We start from the raw sequence: 6,919 nt of genomic DNA on the forward strand, positions 1-6,919 counted from the left end.
GGAATAAAAAGGTTGATCTGAATCCCAACAAAACAAAGGCAGTCACAGAGATGTTTCCTCACACACAAAATCTCATCAGGCTATCGACCGACACCTTTTCAGGGCACACATCGATATAGATTTGCACCAAGAGAACATGTTGTTTAAATGCTTTTGTGTAATTAAATGTCTAAAACAAAATCGGGTTTCGGGTCACATCTCTCGCCCTCTTCCTTTGCAGTTTAAGTACTTGAACTGAACCCTATTATCCGTCAGTGTTGATATCACTTGTGAAGTGCAGCCAATTGGATGGTGCTGTGTGAGGCGGCTGCATTAGAAAGAGAGATCATTTGACTTTCATTTCCAATCCCCCGAGAGTCACTCAGCTCTTCCTATTAGTCACACTATAACCGAACCTTAGTGGGATGATGAAAGCGGTTGTTTTACATACAACATCCATAGTACCGGCTTCATGTCATACACAACGCTCATCGCGTTTTTGAGTTCAGGAATTCACATCCGTCTCTTCAGTAACAGTCGTCAATAACACAGCGACGAGAACCCTTGAGAGATTAGTGTAACCACACTAATGTAAAACAATGCTAATCTCATGAGAAGATTTTTTTTTAAAAATCAGTAACAAATCGAATAGAAGTTCAATTAAGGCTAACGCGTACGCTGAAAGCACTAACTTGTGCCAAGGGATTGGACCACCTTCACGGTACAGATACATATTAAATTTAACTACTGCGAGTCATAAATCTCTTTAAGTGATTGGAGCTTCTTTATCAGATTCCCAGTCGCAGCTGAAGAAGTGTGATATTAGTTTCAGAGCCCAAATCCACAAAGTCAATCCGGGAGGAAAACGTGTACACAATATAAACCTCTTTAGTGTTCCTTTGTGAAGGTATGACTCAGATATCAACGTTCCCATGCTGATGACAACAGTAGCAAACAGCCGAAGAGGGAGAATGTAGCACAACAGCCAACCTGACCTCCATGAAGCAGGGAGACCGAATCCCTCAACCCCCATCCATCCATCCATCCATCCCTTACAATGCCTAAACTTCCCCTCCTATTGATCTCGCCGTCTTCCTCGTCTTCGCTCTTCCCTCGCTCCGCCTCCCTCCCTCCTCCAGCACGTGAGGCCGGTTGGACAGCGCTGAGCACGTTGACAAATCGACTGTGTGAATATTTAAGCAGCCGGCTGCTCTTTGCTGCTGTACATCTCCCATGGTAGTCCACGGTGACAGCTCTACACCACCCAGTCACACGATCACCGCATAGGGACATGCATGCTCCCACACACTAACACACACACACACACACACACAGAGGATCCACTATAGTGCTAAAAGAGAGTGCTCAACGTAGAGGAAACTCTGCAGAGACAGTGAAGGATTTCGTGTGTGTCTGCAGCTGAAATCCTCAACGCTGCTTTAAATACCGACAAGAGGCGTCTCTCATGTGAGGAACGTCCAATGCCTGCAGTCAAACATTGACAAGGACACCGCAATCCTTTCAAATCTCTAATAATAAAAATGACGGGTTGCCGTCTGAGAGGACGTATCAATCATGCATCAGCAGTGGCTGCAAAGGTTGATAAACTGATCAGCTGTCATCTATGTAGTCCACACCACCCACGAGCAGGTGGACTAATGAGGGGAGGGAGCTGAAGCAGACGGACTGGCACAGCAGTCGACTTATCTGGAGCTACACGAGTATCCAGGGATTTCAGGTAAACATAACCAGAAGCACTGCGTTGCCAGGGGCTGAGCCCACCGGGAAGGTTTCGTACTCTCAACCTCGACGGGCAGACCCTCAAGCCTGACATGGTGGCTAAACCAGAATTATTACTTCTGGGTCCAGGAATGAACATGGGATCTTTATACGTCCACGTTTCTCCTGTGAAAACAGATCCGTGTCTCAGAGAGTGCCGATCGATGCCACGATAATTATGAAATTAATCAACATGCATTAGAAAAATCCATACTCATGAATGTAGAATTCAATATTCAACCGCCTGCCGAGTTGGTTTACTTTAAGTGACTCCAAGTGTGTCAATTCATCAGGAGCTGCTGCTGCTTCAGGTCTTGAAATGCAATTTTCCACGGCAATTAATCTACAATTTACACATTTTAGAAACTGTATGGTGCATTTTTTAAACTATTCAACAAAGTAAATGCTTATGGTTAATTTATGAAATGAGTGATGTTGCCTATTAATCATTATCTATAAAGTGTAATTTATTCACATAGGATGAAGTCGATACCTGCATGCTTTGCATAGATCCATACTACACTAAACCTTATTAACCACGAGGAAAAATCATAATGTGGTGCTACCGATTCCATCAGATTCATTACAAGCAGCTCCACATAAAGCACAAATATTTACTTGTAGAAACAAATCTCACATGTTCTTTCACAATAAAAGATAAGCTCCATAATAAATAATCATGATTATGATGATCTGGAAAGATGCCTCCTCTCCTTAATAGGGACATATGTGTGAAGAGGTTTTCAATGAAAATAAAGCCTGCTGGTGTTTTTTTTTTTTTTTTTAATATTCAGAATGCTCAAAAATATCTCAATCAGAAAAGTAAAGACAGCAGAGAAGTCTCAGGTGAGTTTCTGGCTGGATTTTTTAAATGAGGTCTGCATTGTGTCAAGGACGGCGCCAAACGCCCTCGGCGTGAAATGCCCCGACTCTCTTCAGTCCTAAAGAAAGCGCTGTCGCACCCCGAGTGGCCGAGAGGAGAAACGCACCAAGCTGTTCCCGATTCTTAATTAGGAGGTCCCCACACAGCAGGTGATCTGAATCCCTCCATCAACTCACTGGAATAGTAACTTTCAGCTAAAAATTAATTAGGGAAAGGGAAAAAGACAGCAGAGGGCCGGAGCAGGATTTGGGTTTGAGCGAGGTTTACGTTCAGGTCTAAATCTTCAGTCCAAGTGCACATGGGAGAAGTTTACCCTCAGGGCTTCTGACAGAAATCTCCTCAGGGTTACGCAGGGTTAAACATAAAAGATTCCTCAACCTAAAAAAATGTGTATCAACCTTGTGAAATACAAAATTAAATTCCCATGTGAACTTAGAACATACACAGTGTTCTGTATTTAGATTGGTTGGTTGTTTGCAGAGCGCGTGTGAGTGAGAGGAGGCGTGGCTTCTCCTGCTGCAGTTAACGAGTCACCTGTTCTCGCCTCATCAGCCTGTCCACAAAAGCCTGGTCTTCACTCGACCACACCGCCAGATCATGCTTGTTGGGTAGCGTGCTGTATGTTCTTGTCCAGGTTTTTTTTTTTAAACTCCACAATCCCTCTCTTAATTTGACCTTGAACACAGCTGCTCTGCATTTCCACAATGTTAATTTCTACTCCTGCGTGATAAAACTTGTGCTATGGTTATGGGCAATAAACTCAAAACAACCCACCAGGTTGAGGCTGGACTCTTACCATTAGAAGAGTTATATTGCTGCCAGCTCCACTGTGGAGGATTCAAGGTGCTGTCAGGCTTTCATGAGGGCAAATTCAACCAATCCAGCCTCACCTAATTTCAAAATGATACCCAGTGTATGTGACTGCAGCATTAGCAGCACACGGTGTTCCCAGTAGCCTGGGAGCTTTATCTGGTATCGGGAGTAAGCATAACAACGTTTGCTTCCATCGTGGTCCAGGTGTGTGGACCTTCTCTTCTTAACTGCCACGTGTCAGATGTCCTCGTTACTAAGGAAGTCCTTTTTATAGCTGTCTGTGAATAAAACAAACATAAAAGGTGAAACAGAATGTCTACATCAAGGCTTTTCAGCCATTTAGTAAATATTTAATATGACATTTGACATGTATATTTGTCTTCAAATGCACAACGGTTCAGCTCAAAGTTGCTTTTGATACAAAGAAAGCGGGTAGCAGGAGCGTTCCCTGTTCTTACATATTACAGCATCCACATTGGAAACGACCTCATCTAAAATCCCATACGGTCCATAACAACATGGATTAACCCGGGCCACATAATATACATGGAAATGTGGGAGTGTAGCGCACGGGAGTAAGCAATGACATGCTTCCACTCTGTGGCCATGAACAACCCTCCCATGATAAAACGGGTTTATGGCTGTAATATAGCACACTGCTGTGGAAGGTATGTATGTATGGGGCTGTAAAATGTAATGCTCATGGGGGAGAGGACAGTAATGAAAAGGGCCTGTGGATGTATCGGCTGTGTACATGAGAAAACAGAACACACTGGAATAAACATTCCAACCTGCAAAAATGGAAAAATAAAATAATAATATCCACCTGTCTCTAATATAAATCAAGGAGTTTTAAGTGCAACATAAAAACCTTTTATTAACTTAGTGGAGTGACCTTCGTTTTTATGCTTTCTGTTACATTCCTAACACAAACTAGGGCAAACTCTCATTATACTAATATTGCCGTCAAAATAATTCACAATATTAATGTGAACTTTACCTTTTGACTTTTATGTCTTTTTGGCATATAAACTGTATTAAGGGGCGCTTGATTATTTACGACATCATTAAAAAATAATATAATAATCATAAAATGATCGTCAATACTGGTATATCTCGACATCTGAACGCAAAACTGAACTTCATTATTAAAAACACAACTTTTTTTTAAGTCACTAAAAAACCAACATGGATGGATGGATATAGAGGAATGGATATCAGTAGGTATGCCTTCTAATTTTTTTTAAACCCCTCTGGACAACAGACACACATCAAACACCCCAAGACTTTGGGGAAAATGTATCTTATTCTACAGCACATGAAACACAAACTATAATCCCGAATATAAAAGTCGAGAACAGAGAAATGTGAGGCGGAGTCCCGTCTTGGAGCCACATCGGATCCCCGGTTCGAGACATCGAGGAGAAGCCTCTGCAGGCTGATTACTAGAGAGGCAGGTCCTAATGTGTGCAGACCGCAACTTTTTTCTGCATTCTACCTGTTTGATACTCCAGCCAAGTGATTTTACAGCCCTGTGTTTTAATAATCTAGAACAATCCCAATAAACTGGGCTGAGTTACCCGTCGTCCTGATGCACCACGGAGTCTGCTGTCTTGCAGTCACGACCTCGTCGTCCTGTGTTTTGTCATGTCGTCCCCGTGGGACCTGTCATACTGATATCTGCCACTCAGGCAGAGGAACAACGCTCAGTGAACATGGAAACACTCCCCAAATCCGCAGCCAGAGGCCAGAACGGTCATCGTTTCTATTAAAGTTGAGTTTGAAAGGATTGATTGTAATTCACTGATTTGTAATCCATTCCAAGAATAAATCATGAAAAGCCACTTTTGCCAGAAAATGGAAACAAGCCCGAGAAATCCAGCATTCATCACACGAGATCGGCAGAATGACGATTTATATCCAACAAATGATCGACGCCCACTTTTCTTAAGGAAGCTCTAAAGCTCATTGTGTAAATACAAATCGGCGTGGCGTGGCTAAAAGTGCCAAACGAAAAGCTCTAAATGTATCAACCTTGGTATTTGGCGACTTGTTCAGGTCCAAGTGCACCTGCCCCCTCCCCCCTTTGACCGACTAAAGGATAATGGTTACAGGTAATGGACTACAGATGATGGATAATTTTGGTTTTACACATTACATTTATTTCTATCCATTTTTACTGTCAAATACCAGTGGACGATGGATATTATAATCATAATCATTTAAGAAGCTCTATTAAGTGCCTTGTATGACACGCAAAGTGGAGAAGCAAGAAGAAGACATCTGAAGACAGAGTCTGCACATCACGTTGAAGGATCCCCCCTTCATCTGTTCATCTGCACATTAAAGCTGCTCTTATATCCGGGCTCGTTACAATTCTGACCTTGCTCAAGGACACACTGTACAATCCAATCTCCAGTCAGCTGCTTGGAGAACATTTTGAGCAGCCATTTAAATACAATTTCCCCCCCATCCCCTTCCTCATCAAGCCCCTCCCTCCCCACCAACGCCACCACTCCTCCCGGCCGAAGCCGACACGCCCCGGTGATGGATTGGGCCCCGATGACGGATTGGGCCCCGATGACTTCCTGGTGCTCCCAACAGTTAGTTACCGTTTACCAGCCACGCCAAGGGATGTGATTGGATGGGGAGGGGGATGGGTGTGTGTCGTGAACAACACGTGCACAGACTGATGGAAGCGGGATGCAGGATGCCGCCCCACCAGCGGGTACTGATTGTGTTCACACTGTAGTGGGGATAATTGGCTCCGCCTTCTGGCAGGCCTGGAAGTCAGTGAGCCATCAATGTCAAGAGGGTTTCTCACACACTCTCTCTCTCCCTCTCTCGCCCCAGGCCGAATGCGGCTGGATGCGTTGGAGTTGTTTAAAGGTGTAATCACACAACAGCTCGGCAACACTCATTTGCCGATATAGCCGCTCAAATGGCAGCCTGTTGTTGCAATGGGTGTAGCTTTCTCAAGTCATGACAGGTGAAGGCAGGGTCAGAGCAGAAGACGAAATCATAATGTCCTTGATGATCTTATAGGATATTAGGGGTCTCTTTGGCTGCACACAAAGGCAAAATATGCAATGGAAGTTTGTGCCCAACCCCTCGCCATCTGGTACCCGCGCACCGAGGCGTCTGTAAGAGCACCGGGGTTTTCAACTAATAAAGAGTCCCGTAGGGTGTTCAGATGGGTTCAAACAAATAGACTTTCACCCGGGAGACCACTGTCTGGGTGAAACCAAATGTCAACGTTGACTTGTTTTAACGTAGTTTTGTTTCGTTATTTGTTACTTTACCCCAGTTAAATAACAAGCATACCCAACACCATCTTTTCCTTAACATAACCAAGTAGTGTTGTTGCCTCAACTCTTATCAAGTAAACTTACCGAACATTTATTTTGAAAAGAGACTGCATGCATGTGTAATCTATTTGTATTTAATTGATTTTAAAAGGGAAAT

This window comes from Eutrigla gurnardus (genome assembly GCF_963514095.1).
Source record: "Eutrigla gurnardus genome assembly, chromosome: 13".
Taxonomy (NCBI): domain Eukaryota; kingdom Metazoa; phylum Chordata; class Actinopteri; order Perciformes; family Triglidae; genus Eutrigla; species Eutrigla gurnardus.